Source organism: Hyla sarda, chromosome 2, assembly GCF_029499605.1.
Source record: "Hyla sarda isolate aHylSar1 chromosome 2, aHylSar1.hap1, whole genome shotgun sequence".
Taxonomy (NCBI): Eukaryota; Metazoa; Chordata; class Amphibia; order Anura; family Hylidae; genus Hyla; species Hyla sarda.
The window spans coordinates 332,528,045-332,546,269 of record NC_079190.1 but is presented as its reverse complement, the minus strand read 5'-3'; the positions used below and the strand labels follow the sequence as shown (position 1 = coordinate 332,546,269).

The 18,225-nt window shown below is 43.3% G+C and overlaps 2 protein-coding genes across 15 annotated transcripts in view; one reads left to right on the top strand and one right to left on the bottom strand.

Annotated features, from left to right (window-relative positions):
* LOC130356430 (uncharacterized) overlaps positions 1-18,225 on the bottom strand; it is a 628,644-nt gene that overhangs the window by 234,824 nt on the left and 375,595 nt on the right. For 2 of the 3 annotated variants that reach the window (XM_056557977.1, XM_056557978.1), the window contains exons 1-2: positions 4,556-4,688; positions 1,702-1,890 (exon numbers count right to left, since the gene is read on the bottom strand). The exons of the other annotated variant lie outside the window; for it this stretch is intronic. The gene's annotated coding sequence lies outside the window, so the exon portion shown is untranslated. Of the gene's footprint in view, positions 1-1,701; positions 1,891-4,555; positions 4,689-18,225 lie in introns of those variants that run through there. 3 annotated transcript variants of the gene reach the window in all.
* The window catches only part of LOC130356428 (membrane cofactor protein-like), a 63,528-nt gene continuing 50,072 nt past the window's right edge, over positions 4,770-18,225 (top strand). For 8 of the 12 annotated variants that reach the window (XR_008888878.1, XM_056557972.1, XM_056557968.1 and 5 more), the window contains exon 1: positions 4,771-4,904. The gene's annotated coding sequence lies outside the window, so the exon portion shown is untranslated. Of the gene's footprint in view, positions 4,905-18,225 lie in introns of all 12 variants that reach the window. The other 4 variants (XM_056557973.1, XM_056557974.1, XM_056557971.1 and 1 more) reach the window with 2 other exon arrangements.

Genomic DNA, 18,225 nt, shown 5'->3' with positions numbered 1-18,225 from the left:
TACTCTAGCAGGTCTGACATATCGTGCCCAGGGCCACCACCTTTTCTGGGGAAAAAAAATGCACTTGCCATGTTTATGAGGGTAAAAAGAGTGTGTGGTTAGGGTATGGCAGTTCTTGGGGAGTGGCTTTACAAGGCAATCTGGGAATTATTCAGTGTTTGAGAAGAATTTTAATAATTTTGTGTCAGCCAAGCAGCCGTTTGGCTTGTTCTTCTCTAGGCTGAACGATAGTTCTAAGGCTAGGTCCACACTGCATTGTATCCGGAAGCATCTCGCCAAAAACAGGATGCCAATGTATACTGTGAAGTGGAGCACCTAGTGACTCCTTTCAGGATGTATGGACAATTTTAAGATTGCAACAGCCCCCATTTTTGTTGTTTAAAATAGCGGATATGGCTTGAACAGAGTAACTATGTGACTCAATTTGGCCACAGAAATGAGTGGGGTCTGCTGCTCCTGTTAACAGTATTTTTCCGTTTTGAGCGGGATGCCCACGGATACAATAAACGGGGACAGGTACGAAGTGTGGATTTAGTCTAAGCTATTCGGGTCATTTCTAACAATTAATGGAGATTAATATGGTGCTTACATATTAAATGCTGCCCTAGACTTCAGGTAATGATACCTGTAGGCCATTGGCTTACCAGCCAGATAGTAACTCTACAGTAGTTATAACTGATCAGGTCATAAGTTATGGGGGATCCCTGGATGGCACATTGTTATTGGGGGATATGTGGATGACACTTAAGGGTGCGTTCACATGCTCGTTTTTGCGGGTTTTCCGCTGAGTACTTGAAAGGGTGCAGGCTCCACTCGGCTATCCGCAGCAGATTTTCCACGGAGGAATTTACGCTATGGAAAATCCGCCGCACGCCCCATTGAAGTCAGTAGGGACTGCGGCGGACAATCTGCTATGGACAGCCAAGAAGAGCCCGCCCACTTTCAAATACGCAGCGGAAAACCCGCAAAAACAAAGAGCGTGTGAACGCACCCTAAGGGGGATGCATGCATGACACAATTATGGGGATCTGCGGATGACACACTTATGGTTGGGTTTGTACATGATACACTGTTATAGGAGGATCCAGTAAATGACATACTGTTATTTTTTTGACCCCTGCTTTGGAGGGATACTATTTGTGGAGATATGTAGGTAGCATGCTGCAATAGGATATGTAAGGCTACACTTTTAAAAGGTGTACTCTGGAAAACATTATTTATTTATTTTTTAAACAGACTTGTAAATTACTTCTATTAAAAATCTTAATCCTTCCAGTACTTAACAGCTGCTGTATGCTCCACAGGAAGTTGTATAGTTCTTTCCAGTTTGACCACGGTGCTCTCTACAGACACCTCTATCCATGTCAGGAACTGTCCAGAGTAGGAGCATCCCCATAGCAAACCTTTCCTACTCTTGACAGTTCCTGTCATATACAGATGTGTCAGCAGAGAGCACTGCGGTCAGACTGGAAAGAACTACACAAGTTCCTGTGGAGCATAAAGCAACTGATATGTACTGGAAGGAGTAAGATTTTTAAAGAGAAGTAACTTACAAATCTGTTTTACTTTCTGGCACTAGTGGATTTAAAGAAAAAAAAAAAAGGTTTTCCACCGGAGTACCCCTTTAAAGGGCATCTTCGGTTGGCCCTATATTGATCTGATGTTAATGTGTGTTCACAGGGGGACGTGTTGTCAGGTTACCTGCAATATAACGGTACAGCTTCAGACAGGCACCCATAACGCCATCACTCCTGCAGCCCCCATAGTGCTCCTTCCAGAGGCAGACACTTCCTTGTAAGACAGTGGACTCTCTGGGGCTCAGCTCTGTTAATCACTCCTGGCATAGCGCCACACAATCCTGGCTGAGTATCCTTAAAACATAGCACTGAGCTGGAATTCAAAGGACAAGTCGGACTAATAGTATTCCCAGAAAAACGGGACACTGCCCAATATCTGGGAGTTTCGGGTTATATCTGGGACACAAATCATTTTTGAGCAACTGATTAAACTTAGTGTACCAGCCAGTGCATCTTCTAACCCCGCTCCCTGCAGAGCGCAAAATTAGTTGATCATTTTAGAACAGTGATGGCGCAAAATAACAACGCACCGCACCGCAAATTTTTACAGGTGCACCCTTGTTCATAAATTCCTCTTAAAATTTACTTACTAACTGTCTTTTATTTCGGTGCTAGACAGATCCGGCTTCCTAGCAGCCTTACTGGCTAAGCCATTATTTACCCTAAAACAAACAGATTTTTAGAACCAAAAGTAGTCTATCCATAGAGATATAAACCATGTGAGGGTGGGTTCACACTACGTTTTCTCCCATACGGGAGCGCATACGGCAGGGGGGAGCTGAAACCTTGCGCTCCCGTGTGCCTTCGTATGCGCTCCCGTGTGTCATTCATTTCAATGAGCCGGCCGGAGTAAAACGTTCGGTCCGGTCGGCTCATTTTTGCGCCGTATGCGCTTTTACGACCGCACCTCAAACTGTGGTTGACCACAGTTTTAGGTCCGGGGGAAAAGCGCATACGGCGCAAAAATGAGCCGACCGGACCGAACGTTTCACTCCGGCCGGCTCATTGAAATGAATGACACACGGGAGCGCATACGAAGGCATACGGGAGCGCGAGGTTTTAGCTCCCCCTGCCGTATGCGCTCCCGTATGGGGGAAAACGTAGTGTGAACCCAGCCTGACTGAGAAAAATGAGGCTGCTACCAACAGATGCCACTTACTGGGGCAGCATTCCCCAATCAGTGTGTCTCCAGCTGTTGCAAAACTACAACTCCCAGCATTCCCGGTCAGCCAAAGGCGTAGTAGTCTATCCACAAGTAGTCTATCCATAGCAATATAAACTAAGTGACTGAGGAAAAATGAGGCTGGTACCAACAGATGCCACTAACTGGGGCAGCGTTCCTCAACCAGTGTGTCTCCAGCTGTTGCAAAACTACAACACCCAGCATGCCTGGACAGTCAAAGGTGTAGTAGTCTATCCACAAGTAGTCTATCCATAGCAATATAAACTAAGTGACTGAGGAAAATGAGGCTGGTACCAACAGATGCCACTAACTGGGGCAGCGTTCCTCAACCAGTGTGTCTCCAGCTGTTGCAAAACTACAACACCCAGCATGCCTGGACAGTCAAAGGTGTAGTAGTCTATCCACAAGTAGTCTATCCATAGCAATATAAACTAAGTGACTGAGGAAAATGAGGCTGGTACCAACAGATGCCACTTACTGGGGCAGCGTTCCCCAAGCAGTGTGTCTGCAGCTGTTGCAAAACTACAACTCCCAGCATTCCCGAAGAGCCAAAGGCGTAGTAGTCTATCCACAAGTAGTCTATCCATAGCAATATAAACTAAGTGACTGAGGAAAAATGAGGCTGGTACCAACAGATGCCACTAACTGGGGCAGCATTCCCCAACCAGTGTGTCTCCAGCTGTTACAAAACTACAACTCCCAGCATGCCCAGACAGCCAAGGTGTAGTAGTCTATCCATAGCAATATAAACTAAGTGACTGAGGAAAATGAGGCTGGTACCAACAGATGCCACTAACTGGGGCAGCGTTTCTCAACCAGTGTATCTGTAACTGTTGCAAAACTACAACTCCCAGCATGCCCTGAGTGGCTGGTACCAACAGATGCAATATAAACTATGTGACTGAGGAAAAATTAGGCTGGTACCAACAGATGCCACTAACTGGGACTGCATTCCCCAACCAGCGTATCTACAGCTGCAAAACTACAACTCCCAGCATGCCCAGACAGCCAAAGACATAGTAGTCTATTCACAAATAGTCTATCCACAGCAATATAAACTAAGTGACTGAGGAAAATGAGGCTGGTACCAACAAATGCCACTGACTGCGGCAGCATTCCCCAACCAGTGTGTCTCCAGCTGTTACAAAACTACAACTCCCAGCATGCCCAGACAGCCAAGGTGTAGTAGTCTATCCATATCAATATAAAACTACGTGACTGAGGAAAATGAGGCTGGTACCAACAGATGCCACTAACTGGGGCAGCGTTTCTCATCCAGTGTGTCTCCAGCTGTTGCAAAACTACAACTCCCAGCATGCCCAGACAGCCAAAGACGTAGTAGTCTATTCACAATATATACTACAATATAAACTAAGGGGGAGATTTATCAAAACCTGTGTAGAGGAAGAGTGGTGCAGTTGCCCATAGCAACCAATCAGATCGCTTCTTTCATTTTTAAAGAGGCCTGTGAAAAATGAAAGAAGCACTCTGATTGGTTGCTATGGGCAACTGCACCACTCTTTCTCTACACAGGTTTTGATAAATCTCCCCCTAAGGAAAATGAGGCTGGTACCAACAAATGCCACTGACTAGGTCAGTGTTCCCCAACCAGTGTGTCTCCAGCTGTTGCAAAACTACAACTCCCAGCATGCCCGGACAGCCAAAGGCTGTCCGGGCATGCTGGGAGTTGTAGTTTTGCAACAGCTGGGGGCACACTGGTAGGGAGAAGACTAGACTGTGGTATCATGTCACACAGTGACCCTATACACAAAGCCTGATGTATTCAACTATGCACCCTAGAAGCAGGAAGTCACTACAGCGGGCACCGGAAGCCCCAGTTCTCACTGCAGTTGGGTAAACACCCACAACGCTTAGGCCACATGGAGGAGAAGCTACCGGCTGTACACCGCTATTCAGCTTTCACTCTTTAGGACAAAAGCCACTGTGCTGCGAGGTGGAATTTTGCACAACGCACTTAGTCATCGGTCACACGCCCCGTGGTATGCTTGGAAGGGGTGTGGCTATGGGTGCACGTCAGAACATGGGGGCGTGGCACTAAGGCGCTTTACGCAGCTGCTTGTACAGTAGCTAATAAGTTTCGGTGTCATCTGTGCAGAGCGGAGGGGAGCGACGAGTCCGCCAAGGTATAGTGTACAGCCTGAAATGGTTTGCTGCAGTGCTGTACTATGCAGTGTATGGGGCTGGAGGGTTTTATAGTCAGTGTACGCCATTGGAGTCTGTTATAATGGTATTTAGCGCTGTACTACACTGTATGGCAGCCTGTTATATTGTACTGTAGTGTTATTGTATTGCAGTGTTGTGTCACGTTGTTATTGCTCAGCATAACGGGGCTATTCTGTTTCGGTTGGTCATATTATGCCATCCAGTGCACCTGCTGTTATTGTGGGCCCCACCCTGATCTCTGGCCGGTGGTCACCAGCCACCATCCCCCATCCTTATGAGCTGCGTCTATAAACGAAGGTGCCGTAAAGTGTAACCTTTAATTTAAGGGTGCGTTCACACTGAGGGATAATTTCGGTCAGGAAACTGTTGCCTTCTCCATTAGGGTGCGTTCACACTGAGTAAATCAAGAGGAATTCACGCTGAAAAGTATGTGCGGAAAAAAGAATTTTCTATTTGTGTGCAATTTGCGCGGAATTATGTGAAGGGTTTTACAGCCATTTCCGCGTGAAAACAATGTCGGGTGGGATTTTTTTCGTTGACTTCTATTGGATTCTGCTCGCGGATTCCGCTTGAAGAATGAACATGTTCTTTCCTCCAGCAGAAAAGAATTCAGTGTCAGAATTCTACCAGCAGAATTTCCGCAGTGTGAACAGGACAGCAGAAAAAAACATTAACCCATTAAGGACCAGGCCCATTTTTTTATTTTTGCATTTTTGTTTTTTCCTCCTCGCCTTCTAAAAATCATAACTATTATATTTCCATCCACAGCCCCATATGAGGGCTTGTTTTTTGCATCACCAATTGTACTTTGTAATCACATCACTTATGTTACCATAAAATGTACGACGCAACCAAACAAATATTATTTATGTGGGAAAATTGAAAAGAAAACCACAATTTAGCAGATTTTGGAAGGTTTTGTTTTCACGCTGTACACTTTATGGTAAAAATGACTTGTTTTCTTTATTCTGTGGGTTAATTTAAAAAAAAATCTCAAACCATTTTAACAAAATTAGTATGTTTGAAATTGACTACCTATAACTTTCTCATTTTTCCGTACATGGGGCGATATGAGGGCAAATTTTTTGCGCCATGATCTGTAGTTTTTATCAGTACCACATTTGCTTAGGTTTTACTTTTTTATAAATTTTTTTTTTAATTTTTTGGGAATAAAATGTAACAAAAAAGCAGCAATTTTGGACTTATTTTTATTTTTTTATGTTTACACTGTTCACCGTACGGGATGATTAACAATATGTTTTAATAGTTCAGACTTTTACGCACGAGGCGATACCAAATATGTGTATTAAATATTTTTTTAATGCTTTTTTGGCGGAAAAACTGACATTTTCCTTTTTTTTATTTATTTATTTATTTTTTTTTTTTATTGGGGGAGGGGATTTATTAAATTTTTTATTTTTTTTACTTACACTTTTTATGTCTCCATAGGGGATTATTCATTGCAATCAGTTGATCTGTATTGATCATGGCATCGGAGGGGTTAATGGCGGACATCCGCGCAATCTGATAGCAGCCGGGACCTGCTGGGCATGACGCGAGCACCGCTCCGGTGCTCGCAATCATGTCGACGCGTAAATGTACATCATGGTGCGTTAAGTACCACGTCACCATGACGTACATTAATGTCCATTGTCGGAAAAATACAGTATGAGCTAGTATTATATAAAAATCCCTAAATCCAACTTATCATTCATGCCCAATCTACCTTGGGCATCGGTTCGCATTATCCAGCGTCCTTCTACTTGTAGAAGATCGGTGATGTCCTGTATTAGCTGCGGGTCCCGGCCGTTGATGGCCGCAGGGACCGCCGCGATATGTATGTATGTATGTATTCGCCGTATAAGACGCACCGACTTTTCCCCCCCCAGTTTTGGTGAAGAAAGAGTGCGTCTTATACAACGAAAAATACGGTATTCGTGCTCTAGCACAAAACAGGAGATCTCTCCTGAGACACAAGGATAAGAAGGAAAAGAATCAGATAGATTCACCTTTTCTTTTAAATATAATCCTTTAAGTGGGCTCATGAAAGCTGCTATAAATAAACGTTGGAGTCTATTGCAGAGTGATCCGGTTTTGGCTGAGATTACCAGCAATAAACCCATGATAGCCTTCCGCAGAGCCAAAAACTTAGGCGACTCTTTAACCCGTAGTAAATTCTCTTCCACATCAGATGATAAAAAGAATTGGCTCCTTTTGCAAGGAAACCACAGATGTGGCAACTGCAAATGGTGTCCGCAATTGATCACTGGCAAAAACTTCAATCTTGGCGGGGTAGAAATCTATTTGCACGATTTTTGTTGTTGTAAAACTAATATCGTGTATGGATTGGTTTGCGAGTGCGGCTGATTTTATATCGGCAGCATTACCAGACCAATGCATCCCAGGTTTCGGGAACATCTCTATTCCTTAAGTAAAAAGGCCTCCCCGAGAATCATTGGGGGACATGTATCAAAGATTTTACCCCTGTTTTGTGTGTATTTTTTTTTGCCAAATTTTGCGCAATTTTTTTGCGCACGTTTTGGTAGAGCATGTCCTCCAGATGTGGCCAATCAGGGTACCTTGGAGTGACATCTATAGTACACATGGATTTATTAACTGTGTACTTTTTTTTTTTTTTTTTTTTTTTACACCAAAAATTTTGCCGCAAGAGCTGATTTTTTTTTTGCGCAAATATAAGCCATCTTGGACTTAACATAGCAAGATGCTCTAAATCATCGATTCTATTTTCTAAAGAGTGGATTGAGGAGATTACTATATTTACCTGCAATTTATGAAGCTCATTGCGCTTGATTGATAAATTTAGTGCCTCTGCACATAATTTAGAATTCGGGAAAAGAGGTAAACTGCTTCTACCATACACAAATAATGATACATGTCCCCCATTGACCATATGTGGGAAACCCATAATGGTAACCCCTCAGCATTGCGCTCTTCCGGAATTGAGGGTGCACTGCCGAGACGGGATTGACAGGCGTAGGGATCTTCTACAAGTAGAAGGACGCTGGATAATGCGAAGCGGTGCCCAAGGTAGATTTGGCATGAATGATAAGTTGGATTTAGGGATTTTTATATAATTCTAGCTCATACTGTATTTTTCCTTCTCTCGCAGTGTGTTCTTGTGTTTTTAAATTTTTTACTCACATTTTTGTATATCCCTGCCCCTCACAGGTCACGCAGGTATTTACCGGTGGCTATGCTGGGGGCGTATGTGGTCTGAAGAAGTGCGGAAGCACAACACAGCTGTCGCCATCACGCTGTGAGCTCCAGCGTTCCTGCCGATAACACCTTCCTGACACTGCACCTCCCCGCACGAATTTGTGGATGAAATAAACTGTCAGCATAATGTACCTGGATGAGTGCCGTCTTCATTTCTATACCTACAGATTTGTAAATTACTTCTATTAAAAAATCTTAACCCTTTCAGTACTTATGAGCTTCTGAAGTTAAGGTTGTTCTTTTCTGTCTAAGTCCTCTCTGATGACACCTGTCTCGGGAAAAGCCCAGTTTAGAAGTAAATCCCCATAGCAATCCTCTTCTAAACTGGGCGTTTCCCGAGACAGGTGTCATCAGAGAGCACTTAGTCAGAAAAGAACAACCTTAACCTCAGAAGCTCATAAGTACTGAAAGGATTAAGATTTTGTAAGAGAAGTAATTTACAAATCTGTTTAACTTTCTGGAGCCAGTTGATAGTTATAAAAAAGTTTTTGCCTGGAATACCCCTTTTAACTTTCCATAAAATACAACTTCACACGAGAAACTGGGGGGCGGGGGGGAGGAGGGGGGATTTACCAATGTTGTCGGATTCACCATTCAACCGGATTTTAAATTCTGGACTCCGCAGGAAGAATGGACATGTCCGTTCTTTCTGCTAAATCCACTAAGAAATGCATTGCTGCTTATGGAAACGGCGCATATCCGAGCAAGCCTGTGAACTGTCTGGCTGGAAATTCTGCCATGTGAATGGAGCCTTTAAGGGGTTCTCCACCATAAGGTGATTTTAGTACGTACCTGGCTGACAGTAATGGACATGCTTAGGAAGGATCTGCGCTTGTCTTGGGGCTAAATGGCTATGTTGTGAGGTTACCATAACACACTGGCTAGCTTTTTGTGAACTGGTATTTCCTGTTTGACTTTTCTTTTTTTTGACTACAAATCCCATAATTCCATTTTCCTCCCTCCCTCATTTTAACCACCCTACCCATTGAAACATAAATGAGCTGCATCCATTCAAAAGACCTGTGGTTTTCAATCGGGGTGCCTACAGCTGTTGCATTAATTGCAGTTGATCTCTCTCCCACCAAGCGATCCCTCCACCCATTGATGCAGACAGGCTCCCTGTCATCAGCTGACTAGTGAGTCAGGTTTCGGCCGCATTGCAAGCTGGGAAAAATCCGAGACAACAGTAATTTTGTATGCTGTTAAAAATATTGTGGTGAAAAATCACATAAGAATTGTGAGAAAACCGTCACACACAGGTACAGACACCATATTATGAACTAAACTAACTTTAGAGCCCCTGTAGCATAGTCAAATAAAAACAAAATCCTGGAATACCCTTTCCCGCTACAGGACGTATGCATACGTTCGTGCGCTGGGACATATGTTAACATCCTGCTGATCTATTGCTCTGCCGCGCGCAGCTCTGGAGATTGGCGGCAGGACCTGGCTATCAATCACAGCCGGGGTCCCACCGCAGCTGCTGGTCCTGGCAGCATTGACCCCATAGATACCGTGATCAATCATGATCATGACATCTATGGTGTTGACAGGGGGAGGGTGCTCCCCCTGTTCACCAACAGCTTCACCGCGATAGGGGCAAGCACTGATCCCCTCAGTCACGGGCAAGCACTGAGCCTGCCCTTACGCCCTATTCATTCACTTTCTTCCTGAGTCTGCTGTGCTGTGTCACTTTAATCACTGCAGGTTGCTCAGGAACCCCCTTCGTCTGATAGACAAGATAGGAGGCTGATAGATAAGACAGAAGTGAGCTTACTTCCTAGTCCCGTCCTCACTTCCTGTACTTTGTTGATATGATTTTATAAAAAGTTGATACATTTTTTGGTCATGAAATATTAGAAAGGTTATTTAAGATTTAGCAAAATGTTTGTTTCTGACAGTGTCCATTTAACCGCTTAAAGGGGTACTCCGGTTCTTAGACATCTTATCCCCTATCCAAAGGATAGGGGATAAGATGCCTGATCGCGGGAGTCCCGCTGCTGGGGACCCCCGTGATCTTGCACGGGGCACCCCGTTTGTAATCAGTCCCCGGAGCGTGTTTGCTCCGGGTCTGATTACAGGCGACCACCGGGCCGGTGGCGTGTGACGTCACACTCCGCCCCTCAATGAATCCCACGCCCCTCCCATAGACTTGCATTGGGAAGCGGAGCGTGAGGTCACACTGAGGCGGAGGAGTGACATCACACGCCGCCGGCCCCGTGATCGACAGTAATCAGACCCAGTGCGAACACGCTCCGGGGACTGATTATAAACTGGGTGCCGCGTGCAAGATCCCGGGGGTCCCCAGCGGCGGGACTCCCGCGATCAGGCATCTTATCCCCTATCCTTTTGGATAGGGGATAAGATGTCTAAGCGCCGGAGTACCCCTTTAACGACAATGGACGAAAATGTACATCCTGATGCGCTGGTACTTTTACGTCCTGTACATGACCACTGGAGCGGTGCTCGCATCATGCGTGGCAGGTCATCATGTATGCTGATAGTAGCTGGGTACCCGCCGGTAATGGTGGACATCAGCGATCTTGCTGATGTCTGCCATTAACCCCTCAGATGCTGTGATCAATACAGATCACGACATCTGTGGCAGTGCTGTTATTGAAATGGCTAAACTGATTGACTGTGGCACGGCCGCGGGGAACAGATCAGCTAAGATGGCGGCCGGAGATCCCTTCACCTTACTGCGCTGCTTTCTCAGGGTCTTCTGCTCTGATCTGCCTTCCAGCAGACCAGAGCAGAAGATCGCTGATAATACTGATAGTATGCATAGCACTGAACAGTTTCTAATGATTGCTATAATGGTCCCCTATGTGGGCATAAGTTAAAAATAAAACAAAAAAAAAGTAAAAAAAAAACTAATGTGAAAGATCCCCTCCTCCAATAACACTTAAAGGGGTACTCTGGTGAAAACCTTTTTTTTTTTTTTTCTTTTAAATCAACTGGTGGCAGAAAGTTAAACATATTTGTAAATTACCTCTATTAAAAATCTTAATCCTACCAGTACTTATTAGCTGCTGAAACTAGTGTTGCAAGACATTTTTTGGAAAATAATCATCAAATATGTGATTTAAAGTGGATGGTATTGGAGGAGATATGCGGTTCAGGAAGTGATGAAATTAAAAAGAAATTACTAAGAAGGGAGGTATACTGGATCAGGAAATTAAATTCAATGTCCCCGAATGCTATTAATGAAAACTGCAATTTTTATGAGAAAATATATTTCTTTATTTTTATATGATATATGCTAAACCGATGTAACATTTTATGGGAATAACATCTACCATTGTATTTAACTACTATATGAGATTTTAACCTTATAGACATGAAATCTCGCGAGAGTACGTTCCATAAGTAGTGGTGGTGGGTTCCTTCACATTAGGCTTGAGAAAGGGAGAGATCCTGAAACGGCGCCTGGTTTCCTCACCTCCGGGTGAGCAGTTATCTGCTGTTCGGACAGAAGGCAGGAGGTAGGGCCAGCATGGACATTATCACACGGAGCTCCGGCCGTAACACCTCATAAGCGGCGAGCACTGGGGGAATATATGTGTTCTATCACAATATGTCCGTTATAAAAAGTTTTTGTATGAAAACACACGGCTAAAGTAAAGTGATTTCTAAGAACACTAAATCTGTGGTTGGCGTGCAGTTTGTATTGGCCTATATTAGTCCCAGGTGCTGATTACACCCTCTGCCTTGTTTGCATTTCATATACTCACATGTGCCACTAGCAAGATTGTGTGTGGTGTTTGTATGATCATGCAAACTAATGTATTTTGTATGAATTGCACACATCTTTACTCAAGAGGGGAGAAGGGGGATATGGCCTGAGCCCCAAGAAGAGTTTTCAGGATGTAATGTTCTCATTGTAGTCTGACAAGCTTAGAAAAAGGGGCGCAGGAGCTGTGGGGAGTTGTTCTTGGGCCTTGTGATGAAATGCATACAAAGCTGTTTTGTGTTTGAGCGAGACATTGAGATCTTTCATTCAAATGAATGTAGTCTCACAATGGCTAATAATAACTTTCTATTCAAATGTAAAACCCTGTCAGTTTTCATGTGACTACTCTGGATCACTCCAGGTAATACGTTTTAATGGATTTTATCAATATAAATGAATGTTGTCCTCCAGTGATGATGTCTGTTTATATTAGGACATTTATCAATGTATTTAGAGCCTTTTTTGATTTGCTTAAGTCATAAAAAAAAAGTCTCGCAAGAGTCTCAGCTGTGACTTTTTTTGTTCATCTTATGTGCTCCAGATTTATCAACACCCTTTGATAGTATGATAAATATGTAGCAATAAGAGAAACTAAAGCAAAAAAAAATTACTACAGAAATTGCTTACCAAAGCAACGGTGATGTCCCCCATTGTTTTTATGCATTTTTGTTGCAGTCCCTACTATGTGCCATTATCATGAATGTTCTTCTGAACGTTTCTCCAGCAAAGTTTGCAATGAGTCCCATGTTTGGAGGCTAGTGGTCTGTTCTATTTGGGATCAATAGCAAGCAACCCCAGAGTAAAATAGGCACCATGTGAAATAGTCCACACTAGTGATACACACAAATTTGTCACCAGAAAATGGGGGTTATCAGCATTAGGCCAAAATTTAAAGGGGGTGTGGCTTTCTGTAGGGGTCCGAGCGTGAAGACAGTTGCCGCACTGTAAGTAATTCGGCCAACGTTTTGCTCCCTCACATGATGTTGCCCATGAAGGCATGCCCCTGCTCATTCTGGTACCAATCTTCCTCAGCAGAGCTATTCATACAAGTGAAATCCATCTGAGGATCCTGCCCCGATCTTCTTTGATAGGTTTACCCAATTGTATGGAGCAGTTATTGAGGGACATTTATCAATGTTTGCTTATGTATTCTTTTCTTTAGTAGTTTTTTCCTTACTTTTTTTTTGCTTATGTGTGACTTATTTATCATCTGGTTTCAGCCTGTTGATAATTTTCTTTCACGTAAGCAATTTTTCCTTTTTTACTTTGGTAGTAGCTTTTTCTGCTCCATGTTTGAGCTGGAGTAAATTTTGTAAATTTTTAACGCTGTTGCGACTTTTTTTGCGCAGTTGCGACTGTCGCAGTTAATAAATACCTGACTACCCGTAGTCCATTTTAAAATGATTACTACATAGTTAATTTTTGGAAAACTTGCTTTTCTCGCTTTCCAGTCAAAATGTCGCACGAAAAATCGCGTAGTCGCAGTTGTGACAATTTTGCGACAATTATAGTAAAGAAAACCTGACTAAACCCATTGATAAATGTCCATATTTGTGAGCACAATATTGGTAGTTAAAATGGCTGGTGTGGCGTTGGTTACTCTGGGCTCTTTAAAAGTCATCAGGCATCCATAGCAGTGATCTGCAACCTGTGGCTCTGCAGCTGGTGTAGAACTAGAACTCCCAGCATGCCCTGACAGCGTGTCTACATGAGCTGTAGAGCCACAGATGGCAGATCACTGCTCTTTATAGCCAAACATGCTGGGAGTTGTAGTTTGGTTTTAGGTTAGCTGCAGAGCCATAGGCTGTGTCAGAGCATGCTGGGAGTTTTCGGTGTTGTATATCATCCTCCTGTGTGTGGTGTCATAGAGATAAAGAGTGATAATTGTTTTAAACAAATAAATAAAACATTTTAATTGGACAGGGAAAGTTATTTTAGTTTTTTGGCAGCCAAGCAGGTCTTGCACAATTTTCATCTCAAATAACTTTTAGGATTTTCTGTACCTTTTTTTAGGTTGGCAATAGAACCAGAACAGGTGGTCATATGTTCCCATTATGGAAGGCTCAGTCTTAAAGGGGTACTCCGGCGGAGAACTTTAAAAATTATAATTTTTTATTTATTTATTTTTAATCAACTGTCCACCCTTCCCCCGGTGTCCCTTACCCGTCCTGAGCTGCCTTTGGCAGTCCGGGCATGCTGAGTGTTGTAGCTTTGCAACATCTGGAGGTCCGCAGGTTGTAGACAACTGTCCTATACTTTACATTGCACGGATCCCTCAATATACGATGGTCTGTTTGGAACAGATTACCATTGTATGTTGAGGTACCACTGTGTGTGTGTGTGTGTGTGTATATATATGTGTGTATATATATATATATATAATATATATATATATATATATATATATATATATATATATATATATATATATATATTTTATTGTTCCCCAAAAATGTTATTTTAAACTTTTTTGTAGAAAATTTAAAAAAATACTCCATAATATAAGCCTTCTAATGTTGTAAAAGAATGTTTAACCCCTTAACGACCACGGACGTAAATGTACGTCCTGGTTTTGCGAGACTTCCCACACCAGGACGTACATTTAGGTCCTGTGTATGACCGCGAGCATCGGAAGGGTGCACGCGTCATACACGGCAGGTTCCGGCTGCCGCAGCAGCAGCCGGGGACCCGCCCTTAATGGCCGACATCCGCGATCGCGCGGATGTCCGCTATTAACCCCTCAGATGCCGTGATCAATACAGATCATGGCATCTGCGGCATTGCAGCACTTTGATTGGATGATCGGATCGCCCGCAGCGCTGCCGTGGCGATCCGATCATCCAGCATGGTGGCCAGAGCCCCCCTCACCTGGCTCCGGATGTCTCCCGGGGTCTTCTTCTCTGGTCTGCGATCAAGCAGACCAGAGCAGAAGATGACAGATAATACTGAGCAGTGCTGTGTCCTATGAATAGCACTGCACAGTATTAGCAATCAAAGGATTGCTATAGAAAGTCCCCTATGGGGACATAAAGTGTGAAAAAAAAACAGTTGAAAAATGTAAAAAAAAATAAATAAATAAAAAAAAAAAAAGTGAAAAATCCCCTCCCCCAATAAAAATGAAAATTGTCTGTTTTTCCCATTTTACCCCAAAAAAAGCATAATTTTTTTTAATAAACATATTTGGTATCGCCGCGTGCGTAAATGTCCGAACTATCAAAATATAATGTTAATGATCCCGTACTGTGAACAGCGTAAACGTAAAAAATGTCGAAAAATGCTGCTTTTTTTGTCACATTTTATTAAAAAAAAATTTATAAAAAATGATCTAAAAGTTTTATATATGCAAATGTGGTATCTAAAAAAATATAGGTTATAGGTGGTCAAAATAGGGCGATTTTAGATTACTGATTTTGTACAAAAAGTTTTAGATTTATATTTTTGAACCGCTTAAAAAATAAAAAAAAGTATCTAGCCATGGGTATCATTTTAATCGTATTGACCCACAGAATAAAGAACACATATCATTTTTACCGTAAATTGTACAGTGTGAAAACGAACCCCTCCAAAATGTGCAAAATTTTGGTTTTCATTGAAATTTCCTCCCAAAATTTATTTTTGGGTTCTTATATGGGTCTGTAGATGGAAATATAAAAGAGTTATGGATTTTAGAAGGAGAGGAGGAAAAAACGAAAACGCAAAAATAAAATTGGCCTGGTCCTTGAGGTGAAAATGGGCTTGGTTATTAAGGGGGTAACAATTGATGCCAGCATAAAGTAGACATGTTGTGGATGTGAATTAATAATTACATTTATTAGGCTTGATGATTTCTCTTACAAGTACGGTAAAGAGTTTCAAACATGGAGAAAAGAGAATTTTTTTCCAACTTTTCTAAATATTTTAGTTTTTCACAAAAATCGCTTCATGTATCAACAATAATTTACTGGACAAGTACAATATGTCTCGAAAAAACAATCTCTGAATCACTTTGCCAGGTAAAAGCAGTTTATTACCACTTAAAGAGACACATGTCAGATTTGAAAAAACGGACTGGGTCATGAAGGCCAAAGCTAGCTGGGTCATGAAGGGGTTAAAGTGGTACTCCGGTAGAAAATTTTTTTTTTCATATCAGCTGGCTCCAAAACATTAGATTTATAAATTCTATTAAAAAAAAAAAAAGTAATCCTTCCAGTACTTATCTGCTGCTGTATGTTCCATAGGAAGTTGAGTGGTTTTCAGTCTGACCACAATGCTCTCTGCTGACGCCTCTGTCTGTCAGGAACTGTCCAAAGGAGGAGCAAATCCCCATAGCAAACCTCTCCTACTCTGGACAATTCCTAACACAGACAGAGGTGTCAGCAGAGAGCACTGTGGTCTGACAGAAAAGAACTACTCCACTTCCTCTGTAGTATACAGCAGCTGATAAATTTACGATTTTTTTTTCTTTTTTAAAGAAGTAATTTACAAATCTGTTTAACTTGGCACCAGTACCCCTTTAACCCCATTTTCTAGTGTGTCTCAGTTGCCAGTTGTCTCAGGAGGTTTGGACTGCCTGTCCTGCTTCACTGGCTACACTAATGACAGCAAACACTCATACCAACCCTTTCTGCTACCTGCCCAGGATAGCCCGGTTTTGTCGAACTCTTTATTAATGAGATAAAGCATATCAGAGAATAGGGGCCATGTTGATATATTTTGGTCAGGGGACGTGTAAACTATAATTTGCAAATGTCATCTCTTGTATCTTGCTACCCTTTATTATAAAGGGCACCATGTTGTTCACATTAGGGGTTGCTGTAAATGAATGGCTCAACTAGTTATGACTGTTGACAGGGAGAGCAGTCACTAAACAGTACAGTTCCTATTCGGGATGGGCGGTATGACCAAATATGTGTATCACAGTATTTTTTTTTAACGTACGGCGGTTCCCTGGTATATAACGGTATTTTCTCCCCCCCCCCAAAAAAAAATCATGTGACCCGCCAGCGCTGTTCTGTCCCCCCCCCCAAACCCCCCAAATCATGTGACCCGCGCGGTGTTCGGCTTCCCCCCAAATCATCTGACCCGCCAGCACTGTTCTGCTCCCCCCAATTAATGATCAGCCTAGCGGGATACTACTCACAGATGTCAAGCACTGCCCTCCTCCTCTTTGTTGGGGGCCACCGGGCGCTGGAACTCACTATACGCCAGTGGTATCAAACCTGCGGACCTCCAGTTGTTGCAAAACTACAACTCCCAGCATGCCCGGACAGCCAACGGCTGTCCGGGCATGCTGGGAGTTGTAGTTTTGCAACAGCTGGAGGTCCGCAGGTTTGATACCACTGCTGTACGCTGTATACCTATGCCCGGGTTGCAAAAGATACAGAAAATAAACTTTTAACTCACCCACCTTGGCCCGCAACAAAGAGGAGGAGGGCAGTGCTTGACATCTGTGAGTAGTACCCTGCTGGCTGGGCTGATAATTAATTGGGGGGGAGCAGAACAGCGCAGGTGGGTAACATAGGGTTAGTTCCCCGATGTGGGACAGCGCTGCGCTGATGATACATTCCCAAGGGGGAGGGGCCTAAACCGGTATTGCGATATAGGCTAAAATTCATATCGTGCAGCCCAAAAATTTCGGTATTCGGTATGAACCGGTATACTGCCCAGCCCTAGTTTCTATGTCTACACCGCAGAATTTCTGAGCGGAATCTGCTGGACAAATTTTAGCTTGGAAATTCCACTGTCCACACAATAAATTGACATGTACTGTAAAATACTTTTGGAATCTGCTTGGAAATACATTGCTGTCTATGGAGATTGTCAGGCTTCATCATAGGACTAATTTCTCCATATCGAATTTCCTAGCTCTGACAAGTGTTTCAAAGGTAGATGATTCCGTTTTGTGTTGTGATGTTGGCATAACGCTTTCCCGCTCTTCTAAATTACAGATAGCAAGATTTGTTTACAGTAGAGTATAACACTATCTTATGTCTTTAAGTCCAGATGTCCAAAACCCAATATGAGATGGGACAAGATTAGCTTAAAGGGGTTGTGCGCTGCCCTGACTTTCGGAGCTCCGCTCACAGCGTCCGGAAGTACGTTGCTCCGAACGCTGTGTGCGGGCTTCCGTGTTCGCGGCTGCCGGGCGTGACGTCTCGCCCGCCCCCTTGTGACGTCTCGCCCGCCCCCTCAATGAAAGTCTATGGGAAGAGGGCAAGACCACTGTCACGCCCCCTTCCCATAGACTTTGGTAGAGGGGGCGGGCGTGACGTCACGAGGGGTCACACCCGGCAGCCGCGAACACGGAAGCCCGCACACAGCGTTCGGAGTAA